The sequence below is a fragment of the Rhinatrema bivittatum genome, chromosome 2 (genome assembly GCF_901001135.1).
Source record: "Rhinatrema bivittatum chromosome 2, aRhiBiv1.1, whole genome shotgun sequence".
NCBI classification, from domain to species: domain Eukaryota; kingdom Metazoa; phylum Chordata; class Amphibia; order Gymnophiona; family Rhinatrematidae; genus Rhinatrema; species Rhinatrema bivittatum.
In genome coordinates this window covers 295,882,807-295,908,289 of record NC_042616.1, presented here as the reverse complement: position 1 = coordinate 295,908,289, position 25,483 = coordinate 295,882,807, and the positions used below count along the sequence as shown (strand labels likewise).

General features: G+C 42.9%; 1 protein-coding gene across 3 annotated transcripts in view; it reads right to left on the bottom strand.

Annotated features, from left to right (window-relative positions):
- Positions 1 to 2,736: 2,736 nt before the first annotated feature.
- The window catches only part of LOC115084588, a 41,736-nt gene continuing 18,989 nt past the window's right edge, over positions 2,737 to 25,483 (bottom strand). For all 3 annotated transcript variants that reach the window (XR_003854599.1, XR_003854600.1, XR_003854601.1), the window contains 3 exons: positions 6,709 to 6,855; positions 5,810 to 5,902; positions 2,737 to 3,475 (listed from right to left, as the gene is read on the bottom strand). The gene's annotated coding sequence lies outside the window, so the exon portion shown is untranslated. The remainder of the gene's footprint in view (positions 3,476 to 5,809; positions 5,903 to 6,708; positions 6,856 to 25,483) is intronic.

Sequence of the window (25,483 nt, the reverse complement as noted above, 5' to 3'; positions counted from 1 at the left end):
GGACCTCTTGCATTCCTGCTTAGAGATGTGAATCGTGTGCCAGATCGTCTTAACGGTCAGGTTCGGCTGGGGGGGGGGGTGGAAATCTGATCGTTAAGATATGTGAATTGGAATCGTTTCCGATTCCAATTCACATCGCTAATTTTTTTTTTAGGGAGGCCCGCGCCGCTAAAAAAAACCCCACCCGACCCTTTAAATCGACCCCCCTTAGCCTCCCCCACCCTCCCGACCCCCCCAAAACCTTTTAAAATTACCTGGTGGTCCAGGGGGTCCTCGGGGAGCAATTTCACGTTCCCAGGCATCAGCCACGCTAAAATAAAATGACGCCGATGCCCCTTTGCCCTTACCATGTGACAGGGTATCCGTGCCATTGGCCGGCCCCTGTCACATGGTAGGAGCACTGGATGGCCGGCGCCATCTTTAAAGATGGCGCCGACCATCTTTACTCATCAGCCCCTATTATAGAGTATAGTATAATAGGGGCTGATGAGTAAAGATGGCCGGTGCCATAGTATAATAGGGGCTGATGACGGCCTTCAGGAAGAGCGTTAGACGGAGGCTTGTTAGAGCACTGGGAAACTTAAAAAATAAATGAACATTCAGTTGGATTCTTGGCAAAAAGAAAATGCACACGAATGAACCCTGATGAAGACATTCTATGTCGAAACTTGTGCTAGTCGGGACTAATTCAAGACTTTCTAAAGCCAAGTACAGCACATCCATTTCTGACGGTTTGCATTAATAACCAGTAGTGCGTTTGCACAGAGAGAAGAGGATTTATTTAAATCAATAATAATTAAAGGAATAAAAAATATTTACTGAGACTCAACTCTAAAAGTTTTTTAAATATAATTTGTTAAAATAAAAATACGGAGGTTGGAGGATGTGTTTATGATTAAAACGGTAAAGGCACCAAGGGGGTTGCCATATATACATTATATGAAACCATCCCCATCTCTAAAAAAAATTGTTTTGATTAATTGAAAAACATAAAAATAAAAATAGAGTTGGTTATCAGTGAATATCTGAGTTAAAATATTAGTACCAAGTAGTGATTGTGGTAAAGAAGTTATATACTTGGTGGATAATCTCTGTTGTGGAATAGTGCTTAGGAATCTTAGCAGAGGGTGGCTGATTACCTTCTGTATCTGCTGTAGCCTCCAAATATGCCTTATGCATAAGCAAAATAAATTGTGATGAAAATGGCTGCTTTAAAACCCCCCCGGGGTAAAGAAGGTTGAATACTATCATTTTCATTCAAACTAGAGTGCTCTGGGGCTAAAATAGGAGGTGATAAACATTCAATGTGCTCCCCTCCGTCTGACCGCGAGCCAACGCGATCGTCGTTTAAATTCAAAATGGCCGCCACTGCCCCGCGATTCGGAGACGGGGCCGTTATAGGTAAGGAAATCAGCTGTGAAGCATTTAAATCGCGTGTACGTGGCAACTGCTGTTTTCTGCCAGTAAGAGGTAGCTCAGATGGCCCTTCGCCGCCAGAAACGCAGCGAAAGCACAGACTGTCTCTGGAGAGCCGTGCTGCCGGCTCTCCACAGGCAGAACAGCGACAACCGCGTGGCATAACAAAAAAAAATTAATAAACAGCTCTGAAAAAAAGAAAGGCTTGAAATAAATTTGTCTTGTGTCCTTCCCAATATTAAAATTTGCCTTGAACTTAACAGGTTTTTTTTTTTTTTAAACTGCTATACAGTTAATGGAGCTTTCTCTTCAGGGGAATGAAACCTCCCTGGAAATCAACAAAAAATCTCTAAGCTCCCTTCAGAGGCATATAAACTTCTCTGGCACTGAAAGGGGGAGGGACCGGCCCACCGGTAAATCCCCTCTTTGCCCAGGAATAATTAAAGTCTTCCAGGTGTCAAGGCCAAAGGACACAGCATCAAATTAATTTTAAATTATTTTTTTTTTTTTAAACATAAGAAGATCTAGTCAAAGATCAGCCAGGGATAAAAAACTCCCTTCACTACAAATAAAGGTAAATTTACTCAGCTGGTCAAAGTAACAGGACTGCAGGGGATGTCTTCCTTCACCTGCTGGAGTCAGAGGAATACTGGAGGATCGCAGGAGGCTCCCTGGGATATGGGAGGTGCTTAGAACTTTGACCTCTGACTCCAGCTGCTGGAAGGGAGACATAACCCTACTGTCTGGACCGATCCTGGTACGTACAGGGAACAGTCCTTTTATAAAACTGACCTTCAAGATGAGGAGTTGAACTGAACACGTAGGTGATTCAATATTAAAAGTATTTATTCAGCAAACCACATAGGATTCCAGAACATATCTCAAATGAAACTTTGGAACTGAGCAAAAACATGGCAACAAGCAAAAAGTATCTATACAAGTCAAAAAGGCAGAGACAAAGCTGAGGAGAAGCGTTCACCATTGCTGTCAGTTGCCAAGGCAACCAGAACGCTTCTCCTCAATGCTTATAAACAGCAAACATACCTTTAGATTCTAAGCAGAGCTCGACCCCCCCTGTTCCCCTCTGAAGTCTCCAAAAATCAGCTGGGAGCAGGCGCACGTTCAGGCCAGCACATAGAACCCAGCCAAGCATGCGCGCGTCTGACATCACGTGCGCATGCGCACGCGTCAGACACGTCGGAGCGCACAAATCGCGGCAAGGCCCGAAACACCCGCTGCAGTCCCTGACCAATGCGCCGATGAACCCCATCGGTGACACACACACACCCCCCCCCCCCCCCCCCCCCGCCCAACCTGCACCAAAGCCCACTCTAACCAGAGGTAATATCTTAACAGCACCTTTGCTTCTGCTGGATCATTTGCAACAAAAATCACTGGAAGTGAGCTGATGCAGAGGAAGAAGGTGAGGAGGAGGTATGCAAGAATGGGAGTAGGGGGCAGATGCAAGAAGGAAGAGGTTTAGAAGGAGGAGTGGGAAAGAAAGGAATAATTTAAAGGTAAAAAAAACTTAAATGCAAAATGAAGAAAGAAAGATGGCAGAATGTGATGTCTACCAACCTCGAAGTTCAGGATGTTCAGTATATGAAGAGAGTAGCCAGTTCCACAGAAAAGCCACCAGCAAAGTCAAAAGACCAGACTGCATAGAAACTAGAAGCACAGAACACATGGATGAAAGGGGAAGATAATCTCCAGTGCCAGTGGGAGTTGTGTCCTCAGTGAGCTGGAGCCTCAGTGATCGTGGAGGTAGGTAGGCAGATGCAGCATCAAGGGAGCTGGATCATCAGCAGCAGCAGAGAATGGGAGGCCAAGGCTATGGATACAGGCCTCTGGTGTAATTGACACCGGAAGCTCCTATTCATGCCATTTTTGCTGCAAGGAAGCAGGGAGATGGAAAATGCTGCTGGTTCTCTCATGAGCTGGAGTGCATGAGATGTGGAGGCAGGGAAGGAGGCCAAAATGGAAGACGTAACGCCTCCTAGCAGATGATAGATGTTGTGGAGAAAAAGGTTGAGGATAGGCCAGTTCACCAAGACTCTTCCTGTTAGAAAAAATAATTCAGTGAGTAATGTAATCATAGCTTGCTTTGAAAATGCTTAAGTAAAATTGACATGATGTGTGTCACAGCTTAACTTGCACAAAGTTACACCTGCTCCAAGCAGGGAATAAATTGTGCAAGGTTAACACTTTTTAAACTGAAAATGTAGAGGCAAAATTCCAAATTCTACCCCAGGAATTTCTCCACTCAGTTCTGGTACATGCAAAACCAGGTTACGCACAAATTTTACTTGCACAGGCCCCTAATAGATTTCAAGGGGCTTTCCAAAGCTTTGTTTTCACATGTTGCTGCTGTTCAGGACAAGGGTGTCAGCCTAGCTGTAATTAGAATAGTATTAAGACATGTTATGCAAACAGTGTTGGCGCTCTGTGCGGCAGGCTTCCTCTGTGTGGAAGTGGGGACCTGGCTTTGTTGGTAAACATTTAAGGCTCAACTGCCTAGCTGAGTGGCAGCTGGAATCCATGCGCTCACACACGCTGTCTGGAGAAAGTAACAGAAAGAGGGGAGGGGAGTAAATTCAGGGCTTGTCTTCACATGTTCCTGCCGTCTGGACTTTAATCCCTCTCATCCCAGGGTCTACCTTTCTGAAATGTTCTTCCAAGGGCATAGGTGAATTTATCATTCAACTAAATTACATGGAGAGCAAAGGGATTCTTTAGCATAATTAAAAATAATATTGGTGTTCCACATAGGAATGTCCTACTTCTGCCCCCCCCCCCCCCCCCCCCCCAAAAAAAAATAAAATAAAAACTCCACTTGCCAACTTGGTGCCTTGCCCTCAGACCTTGAGAGAAGATGTAAAAGGCCATAATACATCACCATTATGTGCTTCAGCAAAACCCACTCTACCTATAGACATGATTTGCCATAGAAGAGATCCCCTGCCAACAAAGCCAACCTATACAAATTCTTTTCCCTATCCTCCTATTAAAACAGTTGTTCTCCCAGCCCAAACAAATCACTACCCCATTCCTTCAACTTGGCCTTCTCAATGCTCAATCAGCAAGTAGAATTCAGGACCAAACTGAAGAACACCATCTCTACTGTCTATGTATCACTGAGATCTATTTAGGAGGAGATGACATACCACTTTCACTCAGCTCTGCCACCTTGGCTACCACATTTACCAGAAACCCCCAACTCACTGACCATTGTGGGAGGAGTTGCTATCATTTCCAAAATCACACTGGCCCTTGATTGAGTTATTACCAAATTTGTAGGCAAATCTAAATGCCTAGAAATTACATTTCAAGGCAACAAATGCCCAAAACGAATCCTCATCTATCACTCTCCAGTGAATTACCCTGAGTCATTTCTTAAACTATCCAAATTCCTATATGCTGTTGCTACCACCATCCACAACCTCTTGGAACTAGGAGACTTCAATTACCATACAGAGTATTCCTCTAAAAGGCTATGATGCTTTATTCCAGTGCAACATGGATGACCTTGATCTCACCTGGCTAACCAAGGTTCCAACATGCTTATCATAGGCACTCTCTAGACCTAAGCTTCCATTCTTCAACATTGATCCCAACAAAAGTTCAACGGTCCCATTCTCCTGGTCAGACCAAAAACTAATCCTCTGCCTCACCTATCCCAGCTACTGAGCACCCTGGTAAGGCTATCATTCCCCTCCCAACCTTGAGTAAACCAACACAATTCCTTCCTGATTGTATCTCACTATCCTATTTTTGAGCAACCTTCTCACAAGAGGTGGAGAAAATCCTCCAATCTGTGAGTCAATAAGCCCATCATACCCTATCCTCCCAGATTCATCTGCAATCTGAAGCATTACCTAGTCCCCTGGCTATCCACTACAATGAATGCTATTCTAACCCAAGGCTCCTTTCCCTACTCACTCAAAACGACAGATTTCAAACCTATCCTGAAGAAACCTGGCATGCTAGGAAAATAACTGACAACTATTGCCTTGTTGCCCGCATTTCCATCTTGTACAAACTAGTGGAGGGTGGTTAACCTCCCACTGCTTGACTTTGTAGTGCAATGCAGCTTCCACTAAACCAGCCTCAGGAAAGACTAAACATCCATGGAAAAAGGGTTACAAGTATAATAAAAGAAATAAAATAAACTGAAATGATTCTTGAAAGAAATATATGCAAATCTCTCATGCCTATTTATGGAAGATAGCCTGGAAACCAGACCTGTTTGTGGCATGCCAGGGCCCCGTGTGCACACTCCTGATCAAAGGAGCTGTGGGTTCTTGCTTTTCTTGAGAATTCCAAGGGAAGAGACACCTTACAAAGTGCCAGTAATTTGTTTCCAAACCATAGAACAATAAGGAGAACACATCACCTGAAAAAGCAGCATGTGCAGCAGAGCAATAATCAGGTTCCTTGCCTTCAGCATCTCTTTAGTGATGGAGCTTACAAAGATGGTACAGAAAGGCTGTAAGGGGAGAGAAGACATGACAGCAGTTTTAGGGAATTAGAGGGATTTGACTTCCATCTGCAAGGAAGCCTATGGATACCAGATGACTCTGGATCATCAGGAGGGAGGCTGAGCTAGTCCTGGGGCTTTCCATCCAACCTATGGCCTGGAGTTGCACACAAGCTCACTAAGATGTGCCTAGGTTGGCAAAATGCTGAGAGCAACAAAGTTCCTTTCTCCTGTTGCCATGCAGACCTCCAATCCGATTCACTTCCCAGTCTCCGATGCTTTCCCTTTCTCCATAGACCTCAGGGCTCCAGCTCTGACTGTTTTCTTATCAGAAGGCAGTAAGCATGGAAAATGAAGCAGCCCATGGCCCTCTGCTCACAGGCCTCACTTCCCACATGGATAATTGAGTGCTGGGGACATTGCAGTCCTTCAGCTGACAGAGGGGGCTGATCTAATAGGGGGCACTAAGTTTAATGTATTTTTATTCACATTTTAGCACACATCTTTGTGAGTTAAACTTTATTCATGATTTAATAAGATTTCTAGTACTCAAAAGCTCTGTGCTACAAAGTGAGAAAAATGTGCACTAAAATTAGCACACTTCCATGCTAACCTCATTTCAGTGAAGGGATAGGATTAATTTATTGTAGGTTTGCAATAGAAAGGGTAAATGGGCAAACTAGACAAGTTTTGCATTCTTTATTGGTTATCATGGTTCATTTTTCTATCACTGGGTTATTCTTTAGATTTGTTCAATAAAGTTCTATTCCCGGAACACAAGTTTCAGTACGTTTTCCCCATGTGCTGGATCTCACCTCCATGATTTTGTAGTTCTCCTGTCTTGGCAGCTTCCAGAAGACATCTGTAGCTGCCCTGATGATGTCAGGCAAGGACTCCTGGCAAGCCGCCAGCAAGACAATTTGACTCATGTCTTCCAAGGTCTCCAGCACAGTCTGGGTCGGCTATGGATAAAGAAGATGAGAGGAGTAATTTCAGGAGCCCAGACAGCCACATCCCCCCAACATGGACACATCCAGGGGGAAACTGAAGGCCTTTCGCAAGGGTCATTAGCACAGTTTTCAGAAAGGGGGAACGAGGTTTAGGGAATCAATCTGGGGCATTCCTAACATTGCAGACTTTCAGAATACATTTCATTTCTGTTGGAAATACAAAAAGACTATAAGGGGAACATGGGGAATCCCTCTAAGATTAGAATGCATATGTTTCTGCGACTTGGGTCGATTCTCTCAACCTCATAATGTGTGTTTACATACTTATGTGATTCCAAAAAATAATATCCTCTTCTACCTCCTCTTGGCCCCATGACATCATTTGACAATGTGGAGTGGATTGGATGCAAAACCAAAAAAATTATTAGGTAGCATGTGCATATTTCTAGAATATGTATCCATGTAAGACTGAAAAATAAAAGCACTGTCACGATTCCCCGTTGATCACCTCACAGCTATTGCTAATTTTTGGTGTGCATCGGATTCAAAATAAAAAATGTATTAGGAGGTGTAATTGTGCATACATTCATGTAATACACAGATTCCTCATAGATGGTCCAGAAAATTTGGAGGGCAATATTCAGAAAAGCAGTGAAGTGATGATTTATCCAGATAAGTTGTCAGGGATATTCAGAAAGATGAACATCTCACTGAACATACTCATCTAAAGTTTCCAAGTATATGTGCTGGGATAATGTTCAAAACTAACCAGCTATGTTTGAATATTCTCAGATAACCTTTGATTTAATCAGCTACATAAAAACATAGCTGGTTAAGCAGCTGCAAAGTAAAACAAACAAAAGAAGGGGTTTGTGAGCCTACAGGCCTGATTCCTTCTTTCCCCAAAACTCTCAGCTGTAAGACTCAAAATTATGTCAGGCCTAGTATCCGAACATCCACTACTCCAAGCCTCCTAACAGATTTTTTAAAGTTGTAAGCCTATTGGCCCAAGCAATCTCCCCGCCATACTTCTCCAAATTCTGAAATTCTGCTCTTCAGACCCCCTCCAAGACTCCTCTTCTCATCTTCTACACATAACCCAAACCTGAATCCTCCTACCTGACCACGTACTCCTCAAATCCTATACAATCTCCAGGAGCATGTTAATTGTAGTGCTCCCAGTAGTATCCAGTTTAACTGTCAAATAATGCTCCCTCATGCTCACTATGGCAAGTGTTCTTTGGCTGGTGGTTTGTATATTGGTCTATGCTGTATCAGGAGTTTGCATGGTTGTGTGTGTGACTGTGTCTCCCTGCATATGAGAAATCACCTGCTGTCTGTATGTGACAAATGCTGCATGTTTCATGTTTCCAACTGATCAATGCCAGACTAGTTCACTTTGAAAATTTAACACACAGTTTGTGCATTTTTCTACATTCCACTCAAGGCTATGGCAGTTTATGCAAGCTGCATCTTTGGGCAGCAACAAAGAAGCTTTCTTTTCTTATCTGTATGCGTTATGTAAAAAGAAGCCGTTAAGCCCATTAAAACGGGCTACATCCCTCTGTCTCTCATCTCCCCCTCTTCACCACCCCCTACCTCCCTCCCTCCCTCCCACCCACCCACTCAGTCCCTCCCTCCCACTCAGTCTCACTCCCTCCCTCCCCCCTCTCTCTCACTCTCCCTCAGTCCCACTCCCTCCCCCCTCCCTCTCTCCCTCCCTCTCACTCTCCCTCAGTCCCACTCCCTCTCACTCTCCCTCTCACTCTCCCTCAGTCCCACTCCCTCCCCCTCCCCCTCTCAGTCCCACTCCCTCCCCCCTCCCTCCCCCCTCCCCCTCAGTCCCCCTCCCTCCCCCTCCCCCTCAGTCCCACTCTCTCAGTCCCACTCCCTCTCCCTCTCTCTCTCTCTCTCCCTCCCTCTCCCTCCCCCTCTCCCTCTCTCTCCCCCTCTCTCCCCCCTCACTTAGTCCCCCCTCTCACTCAGTCCCACTCCCTCCCTCTCACCCTCTCACTCAGTCTCACTCCGTCCCTCTCAGTCCCACTCCCTCTCTCTCCTCCCCTTTCACTCAGTCCCTCCCTCTCTCTGTCAGTCCCTCCCTCTCTCTCTCCTCCCTCGTTGCCGCCGCCGCCACCGGATGCCTCCGCTGCCACCCGCCGCCGCTACCACCGGACGCCGCCGCTGCTGCCACTCAACGCTGCCGCTGCCACCCGACGCCACTACCACCGGACGCCGCCGCTGCCACCCGCTGCCGCCGCCGCTACCACTCAACGCCGCCGCCGCTGCTGCTGCTGCCACTCAACGCCGACGCCGCCGCTGCCACTGGACGCCGCTGCCACTCGACGCCGCCATTTTTTTTCTTTTTTTTCTGGCTCAGACCGACGTGCTCGCCCGCACATGCGCGGTAGAGCTGGTCTCTACTGCGCTTTTGCGGCATGTCGGTCATCCTTCGTTTATTAGGTAGGATGACTCATGACCCTTCCCTGCGGTCAGGTGCCAAGCAGTCTTGTTTAAATGCTTTAATATTTTTTGGATTCAGATAGTGTGGTTCATTATTAAAGCACAGGCAGTTGTGGTTCATTAAAAGGTAGGAGAGGACCTCAAGAAGCCAATAATTGGATGAGAAAATGCTAGGGAAGGAAAAGGAGCAGTCGGGGAAAAAACTGAAAGGAGATACTGGAAGGACAAACAAACTTTTTGTTTCAAAAGTATATAAAAGAGAAAGGAAAAAGAGACTACTGTGGATTTCTAAAGACTTGGCTGAAAAGGTAAGGGAAGAAAGATTAGTGTTCATAAACCACAAGAGATTGCAGGAAGAGTAAGACAGGTGACAATATCTGGAAAAGGTAAGGGAAGCTGGGAAAGTAGGCAGGAACGCAAAGGTGCAAATGAAAGAAAAATAGCCTCACCTGGTAAAAGAGGGTGAGAAGACCTGTTTTTCAATATATTGACTGAAGGAAGTGGAAAAATAGGTTGTAAAACTCAAAGATGAAGGTCGAACAGGGTGTATGAAGAGTCTCATCAGGAGAAAGTGGAATTATTTAACACATTTTTGTTTCGTGTTCACTGAAGAAGGATTTGGCCCAAGAAAACTGCCACAAATAGGAATGGAAGGGAGGAAGACCTCAATAATTTTCAGAAGACTTTTGTTCACAAGAAGCTGTCAAAACTAGGGGGCGGATTTTAAAAGGCGCGCGAATAGCCTACTTTTGTTTGCGCTCCAGGCGCAAACAAAAGTACGCTGGATTTTAGTAGATACGCGCGGAGCCGCGCGTATCCACTAAAATCCTGGATCGGCGCGCGCAAGGCTATGGATTTTGTATAGCCGGCACGCGCCGAGCCGCGCAGCCTACCCCCGTTCCCTCCAAGGCCGCTCCGAAATCGGAGCGGCCTCGGAGGGAACTTTCCTTTGCCCTCCCCTCACCTTCCCCTCCCTTCCCCTACCTAACCCACCCACCCGGCCCTGTCTAAACCCCCCCCCCTTACCTTTGTCGGGGGATTTACGCCTCCCAGAGGGAGGCGTAAATCCCCGCGCGCCAGCGGGCCTCCTGCTCGCCGGGCCGCGACCTGGGGGCGGGTATGGAGGGCGCGGCCACGCCCACGGGCCGTAGCCACGCCCCCGCACCCGCCCCCAAAATGCTGCCGACACGCCCCCGAAACGCCGCGACGACCGGGCCCGCCCCCCGACACGCCCCCCCTCGGAGAACCCCAGGACTTACGCGAGTCCCGGGGCTCTGCGCGCGCCGGGAGGCCTATGTAAAATAGGCTTCCCGGCGCGCAGGGCTCTGAAAATCCGCCCCTAAGAGTGGATAAAAATGTGTGGCCTGATGCCTACATCAGAGGAAATGAAGGCAATTTAGGAAAGTTCTTGCAGCTCCTCTGGCTGACCTTTTCAATACTTATTTAGAATCAGGAATAGTTCTGGAGGACGAGAGAAAAGCAGATGTAGTTCTTCATAAAAATGGAAATAAGGAGGAGGCTGAGAACTACAGGGCAATTAGTCTGACCTTGGGTTAATAAATGGAATCCTGCTAAAACAGAGGATAGGAAAATTGGTTCTTACCTGCAACTTTACATTCCTGTAGTACTACGGATCAGTCCAGACACCTGTGTTTATTCATTCCTGCCAGCAGATGGAGACAGAGAAAGTTTCACTGACACTGTTTAATAAGCCCTGGTGCCACCTGTAGTATCCAAGCAAAAAAATTATGTGCAAAAAGTTCATACAAAATGATAACATTACTAGTAAATTGTGAATAACCGAACAGAAGATATATGCCGAAACAATTACCACTGAACAGCGGACTCTCCACCTCCAAATCTGGGTGGGTTCTGGATGGATATGTTGTACTACAGGAATGAAAATTAGCAGGTAAGAGCCAATTTACCAGCAGGGCAGTGGGATAGACAGTCCGGAGTCGAGGCAGACAGCAATGTGACAAAGTCCAGTATCCAAAGCAGGGTCAAAGGCAGGTGGCAGGTAAGGCAAAGTTCAGTTTCCAAACAGGGTCAAAGGCAGGCGGCAGGCAAGGCAAAGTCCAGTATCCAAACAGGGTCAGAGGCAGGTGGCAGGAAGGCAAAGTTCAGTATCCAAACAGGGTCAAATGCAGGCGGCAGGAAGGCAAAGTCCAGTATCCAAACTGGGTCAAAGGCAGATGGCAGGCAAGGCAAAGTCCAGTATCCAAAGCAATCAAAGACAGGCAAGCGAAGCAGACAATACACCAGGCAGGACCTATTGCAAGGCACTGGAGCAACCTCAGAAGCCTCCTTAAGTAGTCCAGAACCGGAAGTGGTTCAAATAGACTTCCTGCCATGGTTCCTTTAAGAAGGGGGAGGAGCTGAGCGCCCGTGTTTGGCTGGGATTGAAGCTGGCCTTGCAGGAGCCGTGCTGACAGCTCCCTGCCAGCTCTGACGTTGAAGCTGATACTGCCGCCGCCTACTGCTGTCCAAGGAGGCCGTGGGGAGTTGAAAAAGCCGTGATGCAGGGACCGGGTTGCCTGCTCCGACTGTGGCCATCGCAGCCGGTAAGTGCGGTCGGCGGTGGGGGTCGGCTCCCACTGATCATAACACTGTTTTCCTCTCATGCTCCTGCTGGCTTAGCCCTGCAAACTGGACATAAGGATACAAAGGGCTGTGAGCAGCCGGGAGTGTAAGCTTACAGAAAAGGGTACTGTGGAAGTGATGAAGATGAGAACAGCATCAGAAAGCCTTGGACAAGCACAGAGGAACTCTGAGGGAGAGGAAAAGACTGTAAAGCAGAAGGGGAAATGTGGATTGGTGGACTGGATGGGATGTCTGGCCTTTATCTGCCATCGTGTTCTAAGTTTCTATGTTTATGAGGATTTCCATTTTCGTTTAGTTCAAATATCTTTCTTCCATACAGGAAAATAAAGTTGCTTACCTATAGCGGGGGTTCTCTATGGCCAACAATACAAAGCAGCCACATGAGTGGGTGACATCATCCTACAGCACCATCACAGAAAATCATTTCCTTTCTCCAGCTTGGAAAGTTCTCAAAAATATTTCTCAGCATGCATACCCCTTCTCACATTGCTATCATCACATGACCTCCCTTCGGTCTTTTTCAAGCTGTGCTTCAGTTTCTGGGAGGTAGGAGAGATTGTGTGGCTGTTTTGTACTGCTGTCCCTAGAGAGCCCTCAATACAGGTAAGCAACTTTACTTTCTCCATGCACAAGCCTTACAAAACAGCCACATGAGGATGGACTACAAGTTTATTAATCGCAATTTTTTTTTTTGAGACCTAGGCTCTACTTGAGAAGTTGAAGCTTTAATTCTAATAAAGTTTTAAGTATATTATGTCGAAAATCATCTGATTTATTTGCAGTTGATCCAGGTCAATAGTGCTTTGTAAATGTATGAATAGTTGTCCATGTTGAAGCAGTGCAAATATTCTATCCTGAAGCTCCATTTATTATAGCTAATGAAGTTGACTTTGCTCTGATTTGATGTGCAGCAACTTTTCTGAGAAAGCTGAATTGCCATCTGAGAATAACAGAGTGAGATACATTGCATTCACCATGAAGATATAGTTTGTTTCTTAATTGCAATCTATTAATATCAGAAGATACAAAAAGCTTTGATGTCTTCCTTATACTTTTTGTTCTTTGCAAACAAAATAATTAATTTTTTCTGCAATCTAATCTACAAAAATGTTTTCTTTTAGTGATAAATGTGGCTTTGTGAAAAAAAAGACAGGAATAACCATGGACTGATCAATATGAAATTGTGAAACTATCTCTCATAGAAACTTTGGATGCGTTCTTAATAAAACCATATTTGGGAAGAATTATGTGTAAGGTGGACAAGTTACTAGTGCTTGAAGTTTACTCTACCAAACATATAACCTTCCAAGTAATCCACTTCAATTCTACTTTTTCTATTGGTTCGAAAGGTGCTTGTGTTATTTAACATAACTGATCTTGCCAATGATGGTGATATGCTACAATGGCACTCTAGTGATATTTCACTGAATTTGTTTTCAAACCTAAATTTGAACGTTACAAAAGATAATGTAGAACTATCTGTCTCTCTTACATGAAAAAGGATTTTTATTTATTTATTTATTTATTTATTGTTTTTGTTATACTGAGTTTCATGATAGGCATCACATCAACCCGGTTTACAAATAACAAGGAGTGTAAAGCATAACGTAACGTAAAAAACAATATTTTCAATAAGAACCTTGAACTTTAAATACAGTGAATCAGAAAAAGGGAGAGGGAAAGTTACAAAAAAACAAGGAAAATAAACTTGGGATGGAAGGGGAGAAATTGAACAATTGATTGGAAGGGGAGAAATTGAACAATTGATTGGAAGGGGAGAAATTGAACAATTGATTTTCATTTGCTGTTTCACACCACTTTGTTAAACTTTTCCATTTGAAGATATAAGATCATCTCGTGCTTGGCTTCTTTGCCAGTATTAACACTTCCTTTATTTCTTTCCTAAACATAAATGCTCTGTCATTCTGCTTTCAATATTCATGCAGTTAGCGCAAATGTTTGGAGATTGGGAAGCAATAATGTCTCATTGTACTCAAATATTAGATTTGGTATAATTGGTAATCGTACTGGGTCCACTTATGACAATCTGTTAGAAAGTATTTAGTGGATCCTTAGTTCAACTAATCAATATGAATTGATCAGATGATGGGCGGTTTGAAAAATAGGAAACAGTTCAATAAAAATGACTTTAATTTCACTGCAATACGAGGTTTAATCAGAACAGTCAGACAAGATAAAAAGATTAAAAAACAAACCAGGAATCTGACTGAAATCTGTAGTTGTCACAGAAAAATATTAATTTCAGAACAAAAGTATATTCAGGATCAGACTGGTCTGTAGTCACAGATACATGCTAGCTTCAGAACAGAAGTGTATTCAAATACACAGTCCATTAATTAATGAAGTAATAAGTAGCAAAAACATTTAAGCATTCAGAAATAACAAATTAACTTGAATTAAAATAACTAACTAAAATAACAAAGGCAACAGACAAGAGCACATTGAATACCAGCCTGTCTCCGATGTTGATTGTTGCCAAGGCAACCAGAACGCTCAGCGACGCTGTTTATATTCCTCAGCTGTTAAATTTAACAGCTGAGGAATGCTCTCCGTCCCACGCTGACTCCCTGCACGAATCACCACCAAACCCCCCTTGGCATGCAAACACTCGCGCGACGATGTCACCGACGCGTGCGCACACCAAACATGGCACAGGGACGAAAAAAGTCCCATCAAGAATCAGCACGCGCGCGCATCTGATGACATCACCAACGCGTGCGCTCACACCACGCACGGGCAAGGCCTGCGACATCGGTCACAATCAGGCTGAACTGGAGACCGACACGCCGCGAGACAGCCCGGCCCAACCCCCGACACATGGAGAGAGGTAATGAAGCCTTAACAGTACTCTCCCTCTTACACCCCCTCCCAGAAGGTCCGGGTTTAGTAGGATTATCTTCATGAAATTGTCTTAAAAGAGATTTGTCCAAAATGTTTGATGCTGGTTCCCATGTATTCTCCTCCGGACCGAAACCTTCCCATGAAATCAAGTATTCCCATCGACGATGATGAAAATGTACATCAAGGATTTCCTGAACTTGGTAAATAATATCTGCATCAGCAGTTGTATTCACTGGTTCAGAGGGAGCTGGATGAAATCTTGAAAGAATTACTGGTTTAAGTAATGAAACATGAAAAACATTATGAATTCGGAAATGTGATGGTAGTCGTAGACGATAAGAAAGTGTACCTATCCTTTCAGTAATTACAAAGGGTCCAATGTACTTCGGAGCCATACACATAGAAGGAACTTTAAGACAAATATGTCGAGTGCTAAGCCACACTCGATCTCCAGTTTTAAAGATAGGAGCTGCTCGTCTATGTTTGTCTGCAGCTTTCTTTGCCATATTTGCTGCTTTCGTTAAGTTAACTTGTGTTGAATCCCACAATGATCGAAGTTGTTGAGCTGTAAGTTGAGCTGCTGGAGATGGTACAGACGTTGGAATTGGCAATGGAGGGTTTGGTTGTTTCCCAAAGACTAATTGAAATGGGGAATTTCCTGTAGCAGAATGAATGTGAAAGTTATATGAAAATTCTGCCCATGGAAGTAAAGTCGTCCAATTATCTTGTTTATCTCCAATAAAAAGTCGTAAAAAAGTCTTCAATGACCTGTTAGTACGTTCTGCTTGTCCATTTCCTTGAGGATGGAAAACTGTAGTGAAATCCAGTTGGATATCGAATTTTTTGCAAAGCGATCTCCAAAATTTAGCTGTAAATTGTGTACCTCGATCAGAAGTTATATGTTGAGGTAATCCATGAAATTTAAAAATATGTTCAGTGAATAATTGTGCCAATTCGGGTGCCGAAGGAAGTTTTTTAAGTGCTACAAAGTGAGCCATCTTTGAAAACCTATCTACTGTTACCCATATTACTTGTTTTCCTTCTGAAGGAGGTAAATCCACAATAAAATCTGTAGATGAATGAGTCCACGGTTCAACCGGAATGGGTAAAGGTTGTAATAGTCCCCATGGACAACCTGACAAAGGTTTATGTTTAGCACATGTAGGACAAGAATCCACGTATTTCCTTACATCGCTATTAACATTTGGCCACCAATAAAAACGAGACAAAAGTTCCAAAGTTCGTACTCTACCAGGATGTCCCGCAGTAAGGGAATCACGAGCCCAAGAAAGTACTTTCTTCGTAAACGAGTTGGCACCACTGTTTTACCTTCAGATGATAACTTAGTATTTGCTGTAACAATATTAACTGGGTTAATTATATATTGAGGTTGTATGACGGTATCCTCAACCTCATTGATTCGTGAAAGAGTATCTGCACGAATATTTTTTGAAGCTGGTCTGTATCTTAAAGAAAAATTGAAATGACTGAAAAATAGAGACCAACGACCTTATCTTGGATTTAAACGTTGTGCTTTACTTAAATATTCCAAATTCTTAGGATCAGTGTAAACCACCACTGGATGTTGGGCTCCTTCCAGCCACTGACGCCACTCCTCAAAAGCCATTTTAATTGCTAACAGCTCCTTATCCCCAATTCCATAATTTCTTTCTACGGAAGAAAATTTTCATGAGAAATATGAGCAAGGTAATAGTACTCCTTTATCTGAAATTTGACTAAGACCAGCTCCTACTGCTGTATCAGAAGCATCAACTTCCACAATAAATGGACTACATGGATCTGGATGATACAAACAACTATCGATCAAAAAGGCTTGCTTTAACTCTTGAAAAGCTTTTATAGCTTCTGGAGACCATTCCTTTGCATTTGTTCCCTTTTTAGTTAACGCTGTAAGTGGATCAACTTTTCTGGAATAATTAGGAATAAAATTCCAGTAAAAATGAGCAAATCCCAAAAAGCATTGTAATGCTTTAATTCCTACTGGTTGTGGCCAATCACAAATGGCTGAAACCTTTTCAGGATCCATATGAAATCCTGTGACAGAAACTATATAGCCCAAAAATGGTAAAGACTCCTGTTCAAAAAGGCATTTTTCCAACTTAGCAAATAAATGATTTTCCCTAAGTCTCTGTAACACCTGTCGAACTTGTTGACGATGAGAATTGATATCTTTTGAATATATGAGGACATCATCCAAATAAACTATAACGGAAGAATTTAGCATATCCCTGAATATTTCATTCATAAGATTTTGAAAAACGGCTGGAGCATTACATAAACAAAAAGGCATAACTAAATATTCATAATGGCCATCACGGGTATTAAATGCGGTTTTTCACTCGTCTCCTGGCTTTATTCTTACTAAATTATAAGCACCTCTTAAATCAAGTTTAGTAAATATTTTAGCTCCTTGCAATCGGTTCAATAACTCTGGAATCAAAGGTAAAGGATAATGATCTCTTCGTGTAATAGCATTTAGTCCACAATAATCTATGCATGGCCTAAGAGTTCCATCTTTCTTAGCAACAAAGAAAAACCCCACTCCTGCAGGTGAAGTTGAAGGACGGATAAAGCCTTTGTCTAAGTTTTCTTGGATGTATTTTGACATTGCTTGAGTCTCTGGTAAAGATAAGGGGTACACTCTACCTCGTGGAGGAATAGCACCAGGTAGAAGATCTATCACACAATAAAAAATTCTATGTTCTGGCAGTAAATCAGCTTTTTCTTTTGAAAAAACATCAGAATAGTCGATGTATTGTAAAGGTAATGTCCAGGAAGTTGAAGATAACGGAAAGTTTGAAATAATGTGATCTGGTATATGAATAATAGATTTAGGTATTTTTTGTAAACAAGTGCTGAAACAATTTTTTCCCCAAGCTGTTATTTGTAATCCATCCCACGAAATGAGTGGAGAGTGTTTTTGTAACCATGGTAATCCTAATACTATAGGATGAATAGACTTATTTAAAATATAGAAAGAAATCTCTTCTTGGTGTAATACTCCAGTACGTAACTTCAAGGCAACAGTTTTTCTCTCAATGATACCAGGAAGTTGAGTTCCGTGAATCGATGAAATTCGTAAAGGTGGTGTATTAAGTTGAGTAGGTAATTGTAACATTTTAATAACATCTGCCAGAATAAAATTTCCTCCAGAACCTGAATCAACAAAAGTCACAGGTACAGTAAATAGGGGAGCAGAAGTAGAACAGCCTAGGATCAGCTCCCCGGAGATTCCTAGACTTGGGAGTTTCCCGGTAATTTTTTACATTGGGCACGCATATGACCCTTCCCTCCACAGTATAAACATAATCCCAAAGAACGGCGAAGTCTTCTCTCCTCGGATGTAAGTGGAGTATGTCCAATTTGCATCGGTTCCTCTACTCGAATATTTGAAACTTCAGAAGGTGGAGCTAGAGGACAAGAGAAAGATGGTGCTAAAGTCACTGGTCTCCGAAATGCTCTAGTCTTTCTAACTCTCTGTTGAATTCGACGATCAATACGTCCAGTAAGATCTATTAACTCCTCCAAATTCTCAGGAAGATCTCGAGCTGCTAATTCATCTTTGACTCTAGATGATAACCCTTCTAAATAAATACTTTGTAGGCTATCATCTCGCCAACCAAGTTCTGAAGCTAGAGTACGAAATTCAACTATATAATCTACCAATGAGCGTGAACCCTGTCGTAAATTTAAAATTTCTGTAGCAGCAGTGGATTGTCGAGCGGGTTCATCAAAAACGTGTTTAAAAACTTTAATAAATTGTTGTAAATCTCCAAGAATCGGGTCACCACGTTCCCAAATTGGTGAAGCCCAAGCCAAAGCCTTACCATCAAGCAAAGACATAATATAAGTTGTCTTAATTTGATCATTTGGAAATTGACAGGGTTGTAATGTAAATCTAATAAAACAGTGATTCAAAAAATCTAGACACTGTTTCATGTCTCCATCATATCTAGGAGGAGCAGGTAGTTGTATTGGAGTCACAGGTCCATGAACTAAACTCGCAGCTGAAGTAGTAGCAGCCTCAGAGGAAGAAGAATTCTGATGATTAGTTAGCCGCTCCACTGTAGCAGCTAGAAGATCCAAGCAATGTTGTTGTTGTATGCGCTGAGCCATACCAGGAATAGCTTGTAAACCAGATATCTCCGCCGGATCCATGGCTTTGGCAATCTGTTAGAAAGTATTTAGTGGATCCTTAGTTCAACTAATCAATATGAATTGATCAGATGATGGGCGGTTTGAAAAATAGGAAACAGTTCAATAAAAATGACTTTAATTTCACTGCAATACGAGGTTTAATCAGAACAGTCAGACAAGATAAAAAGATTAAAAAACAAACCAGGAGTCTGACTGAAATCTGTAGTTGTCACAGAAAAATATTAATTTCAGAACAAAAGTATATTCAGGATCAGACTGAAGTCTGTAGTCACAGATACATGCTAGCTTCAGAACAGAAGTGTATTCAAATAAACAGTCCATTAATTAATGAAGTAATAAATAGCAAAAACATTTAAGCATTCAGAAATAACAAATTAACTTGAATTAAAATAACTAACTAAAATAACAAAGGCAACAGACAAGAGCACATTGAATACCAGCCTGTCTCCGATGTTGATTGTTGCCAAGGCAACCAGAACGCTCAGCAACGCTGTTTATATTCCTCAGCTGTTAAATTTAACAGCTGAGGAATGCTCTCCGTCCCGCGCTGACTCCCTGCACCAATCACCACCAAACCCCCCTTGGCATGCAAACACTCGCGCGACGATGTCACCGACGCGCGCGCGCACACCAAACATGGCACAGGGACGAAAAAAGTCCCATCAAGAATCAGCACGCGCGCTCGTCCGATGACGTCACCGATGCGTGCGTGCACACCACGCACGAGCAAGGCCTACGACGTCGGTCCCGATCATGCTGAACTGGAGACCGACATGCTGCAAGCCGCAAGGCAGCCCGGCCCAACCCCCGATACACGGAGAGAGGTAATGAAGCCTTACCACAATCTTTGTAACATGGAAACCATATTTGCTTTTGCCATTGTCGCCACTAAAATCATCTTCACTTAGTCATCCCTTATTTTGACTATAATTCTTGTAGGATAGGTGGAAAAGCATATATCAAAATTTCCCCCAAAGTATCAAAAATGCATCTGCTTACAATGCATTTGTCGATGGAGTTTTGAATCAATATCATGGAAGTTTGTGATTCAACAGGGCAGCAAGGAGGACTGTTTTTTGGTCTTCTTCAAAAGCAGAATAGCTCCTGAACTATTTTGCCTTGAGGAGACCACTCATGGGGGTTGCAGTTTTCAACTCAGACTGTCTGCCAATATATTGTTCTTTTAGCCATGCAAATCTTTTCTCACTATTGCTTCTGCTGATCTTGAGAAAGTGTCAAAAATGTCATAAATTGACATAGCTAAGTGCTTTGCACATTCTTATGCCTCAAGAAGATTTGACATTATATTTATTTATTTTTATTTATTTAGAAACTTTTATATACTGGTATTAGTGGGGACATCATACCGGTTCACATTCTAACAAAAGGCTTGAAATACATATCAACAGGGAAGGAGAACTGGGAGGGGGGTTAACCAGGGCAGCATGGAAAAATAGTTTAAAACAAGAACAAGATCAATTTACAGTATAATTAGCTCCTTAATATAAGGAATGGGAGGTCACCAAGGGGTGGTGTAAGAAATTGTGTGAAGGGGAGTAACTATTCTGAATAAACTTGGTTGAACAATAGTGTTTTTAGTTTCTTTTTAAATTTGATCACACATGGTTCAAGGTGCATGTGGATGGGCAGGGAGTTCCAGAGAGCAGGACCAGCAATAGAAAGGGCGCGGTAGCGGGTGGAGGAGAGATGGGCTGTTTTCAGGGAAGGTACATGTAAGGTACCATTGCTGGCAGATCTGGTGGCTCGAGTAGACTGGGGGGCATTGAAGGGAAGGTCAAGCCAGTTGGAATTGTGGGTATGGATAGACTTGTGTACTATGGTCAGGGTTTTGTAGTATATGCGGGAGAGGATGGGGAGCCAATGTAGATCTTTGAAGATAGGGGTAATGTGTTCGTGTTTGCGTGTGTTAGTAATAAGTCTTGCTGTAGTATTTTGCAACATTTGGAGAGGTTTTATCGTAGACATGGGGAGCCCTAGGAGGAGTGCGTTACAGTAATCTAGTTTAGAGGTGATGGTGGCTTGGATCACAGTGTGGAGATCTTGGGTGTATAGTAGGGGTCGGAGTTTTTTGAGAACTTTGAGTTTGAAGAAATCTGCTTTGAGAATGGAGTTGATGTAAGGTTTCATGCTTAGTTCGTGGTCAAGAAGAACTCCGAGGTCCCCCTATTTATTTCATTTATATTCCACTTTTTCAGGTACTTTAATGTGGACTACATTCAGGTACTATAAGTATTTCTCTGTCCCCAGGCCCAGATTTAAGCATAGGCAAAATAGACAACTGCCTCCAGTGCCAAATTTTGATAGATCCCGGAGCACTGCCGCTGCTGCTACGCTCTATCGGGCCCTGCCTCCCAGCTGCTTACCTAAAGCAGCATTGTCCTGATCCTGCACAATGGTGACAGGAGAAACCTAAAACAAATTTAACACAAGACCTAAAGCCCATGCAAGAGACCCTGTCTCTTGCATGGGTCTCCTTAGTAACAGGAAGTCTGTACAAGAGGAGGAGTCTTGAGCATACAGCAATGAGTTGAATTTCTTTTAGGTTACTGCCACCACTGTGCAGGATCATGACAATACCAGTTTAGGTAAACAGCTGGGAGTTTGCAACCGTCTCCCTTCAAATCTAAGGATAGAAAAGGAGAGGGAGGTGCCTGCAACTCCCTTCCACCCCTCCAGCTGCCTATGGGCACTGGCAATCGAAATCCAGCCCTGTCTTACCCCAGAGAGCTCACAATCTAACAGTAATTTATCAAATAGCGTTATGGCATTTTCACATGTGTTAAAGCATTTTTGCATGCGTTAAGCACCTTTAATACATGCGAAAACCCCTTAATGCATGCGAAAACGCCTTTAACACATGCAATAGCACCATAACCTATGGTGCGATGCAAATCAGAAAAAGAGGAGGAGTTAGGGGCGGAGTGGGCTGCGTTCATCGTTTTGCGAAGCCCTATCACACGGCTTTAATGCAGATTGTAGCTACACCTTTTTCAGTAGCGTTAAGCCATACGATAGGTTGCGTTAAGGCTTTATCACATGTTGCGATGTGTTCTCAAATGCCGGTTTTAGTAGTTGTGAAGCTCCCGGACCACCAGCCTAGCTATAAAGGCCAAGAGAGAGAGAGAGTGGATGTATGTAGAAAATACCACAATTCTGGCATATCTCAAAGTGTGAAAAAGTTATCGCAATTTGTGGTAACTTATCACTTCGCATAGGTATTAGTGCAAATTGTGATAAACTGCCTATTACCATAAAACACGCCCCTTTTTCTGTCGCATGCGATATTTAGTGCATTTTGATAAATCCAGGCCTAAGGTTGTACCTGAGGCAATGGAAGGCAAAGTGACTTGCCCAAGGTCACAAGGAGTGGCAGCGAGATTTGAGTACAGGCTTACCTAGTTCTCAGCCTGCTGCTCTAACCACTAAGGAACATGTACAAATATTGTACAATTTGTCTGTTCTGTCTGTTGATCTCAGACGGCTTCGCCCAACATGCCTCACCTCTCTTTCAGCCTTCACCAGCCTCGGGAGAATGGCGTCCGTAGCATCTCCTTGCTGCACCCTCCGGCTTCCCCAAAGCGGCCCTGGCACAGCGTCCCGCCATGTTGACCTGAGGCCTTTTAGGGCGCGTGCCTCACGTCTTATAGCAGAGTTGGCACAAACCTCGGGAGCGTCACCCTCGAGTGATGTCACTGCTTCCTTCTTCAAAAGGTTGCCCATTTGCTTACTCTCGCCGAGTTAGCAGCAGATTGGATTCACTCCGGTCTGAAGCTGCTCTGCCGCTTCTACTGCTGCTGGAAGCCACCTTCACCCTCCGGGGTTCTACTAACCTGGGTACTCATTCCTCGGGGGCCCTTTGCTTATTTCCAGGTGCCTATCCTAATACAGGTACTCGCTCCTCGAGGGCCTGTGTGTCTATCCTGATGCCTGCTACCAATTCTTCAACCTGCTGGAACACTACCTATCAGCTACAGAGAGTGAGTACTACTTCTCCCAGTCTGCCCATCTACAGCTCCTCGCTGTCTATCTGCATCGGGCCCTACACCACCATTGTGGAACGGGTCTCCTCTGCCGAGGATCACAGACTGTTGATACCTATCCTTTCTTTCCTGCTCATTGGGAACTCTATCTACTCAGCTACAAGGGAGTGTGTTATAACATCTGCCAGTCTGTCTCTCCAACAGTGCCTTACTGGACATCTGCATTGGGACCTTACACCACTATTGTGAAATGGGTCTCCTACGCCAAGGATCACAGACTGTTGCTATCTAATCCACTCTCTACTGCCACCTCTGGTGAATCAGACAAGCTGTATAATAAAGATATATTCTCTGTGTTTGTGTTTGTGCCTCTGAGTCTAGCCCGGTGCTACAGTTCCCTATGGGGCTCCCCCTGTAGGAGATACCATCATTGTTGCCCCTGAGAATCCACCAAACACCTCGATATCATAACATTGTCACTGACGTGCAGCAAATCTGGATTGTAATATTGATAATTGTAATAATGTTTTCTAGCCGTGGATTCCATTAACCTGACATGCTTTAGTGGTGGACTTGCTGATATGTCATAGATTTTTTTTGACTCTGCTGAATGCAGATTCTACTACTATTCAATCATCAATTAGCTTTGGTATAGTATGCTGGGCATTATTGAACTCTATATTTTGCATCTATATTTTTAGCTATTAAATATCCTGTCAGTGGTATTACCTTCATATTTCTAATTGCAGTTCTTGTAAAGCTTTATGTATCGGTACCACATTTATTTGCTTATGTGACTGTATACACCTTAAAACACCTGGCAAATCCTTGTTAATTTAATCTGTATTCTCTAATTTAACAAGGTATATTTTCTGCAACTTTTTTTTTTTTTGCAGAAACATAAGTAAGTCATATCTTCAGGACAACTTGTAATTTTTCATGGCTCAGGAGATGCACTGGCAGGGATATCAATATCATCATCCAATGATTCCTCTGCTATCATATCATCTGAATTTGAGAACTCATAATCTATATTATTACTGGTGAGATCCTTGAATCCTGTTGTTTTCAAAACACTTTTTTGTTTGTAATGTGATTGTTTAGAAGTAGAAGGCTGAGCCATATGCTTTTTCATAAAGTTCTCCCAAATTGTTAGTATGAATGATTCTGGGAATGGTGGTATAGCTAAAATACTTTGAAGCTGTTGCTTCCTCTGGTGTTAAAATCGGTGGGGAACATTGCTTTTTTAGTTTGTTTCCTCATATCCTTTACCTACTGTATATTATCTGGCGACTTTGATTCACCTCTTTTTCTGTTAAACTCATGCACACAAGATCTACCGCTTGTATTTGTCAGCATTAGCCACTCTCCTTTCTGCTCAGAATTCAGCATCAGACACCAGTGCGCTGCCCTTGGTGCTGAACGTAGGTTTCTCGGCACAGACGTGCTTGGCGCCTTGCCCTGTACTAAGGCATTTTGAACTCTGTCTTTTGCCATTGACCCAAGTGATGTTGCTACCGCTGATGCTGATTGCCATTCTCATAATTTAAGCTTATTCTCATTGAGCTCTTTTTCGCTTTCTTTTTTTTTTTTTTTTTTTTAATATTTTATTTATCATATAATTTACAAGTATTTACTTCAAATATCATTCATTACATTATAATATTTGATTTAGTTTCAATCCCTTCAATTTCAACATATTTAAAAAGAAAAAAATTTCAAACATTACCAATAAAGTAACATATTTCATTTATACTTATGTTGAACCACCAAAAAATTTATAATTAATTTTTCTTCAGGAGTATTAATACAAATCTGAGAATCAATTGGAAAAGATATTATGGAGAAAGAAAAAGAAAATCTTACAATCTCACAGGATTAGGTACATTTTCACAGTTATATTACTATTCTGCCTGACACCTAGGTTACCACTGGGGAAGAAGTAATTGGTTCTCTAGCCACTATGAACTGGGTCAGTTGTTCCACTAAATTAAAACTAAAGGATTCATTACCCCTTCTAATTAAACACCTACATGGGTATTTCAATAGAAATGAAAAACCCAGAGTCAAAACTCTGGGTTTTAATACCAAGAACTCTCTTCGCTTACTACGAGTTGATGGGGCGAGATCAGGAAAAATTTTTACGTCTTGTCCCATATAAGAAACCGGGTATTTTTGGAAATATTGTTTCATTAATTTAGTAATATCCCCAGTGGACACTAATGATACAATCAAGGTGTTCCTGTCAAGAACCTGCAATGTCGAGTCTTCCAGAAAACCTGTAAGGTTTTCTGGAATAGTTAATACTGGATCCAAACTTCTCTTTTTAACAAAGAAACATGAGTTAACCAAAGGAATGTCATTTCCAGAAAAGCCAAGTATCTCAGTCAGAAATTTCTTCAAAGATGTTAATACAGTTTCACCTACTATTTTTGGGAAATTAACAATCCTAACGTTTAAGTGTCTAACATTATTTTCAAGATATTCTAAACGTTTAGAACAGATTAGATAATCACTAATAAGCTTGTTATTCA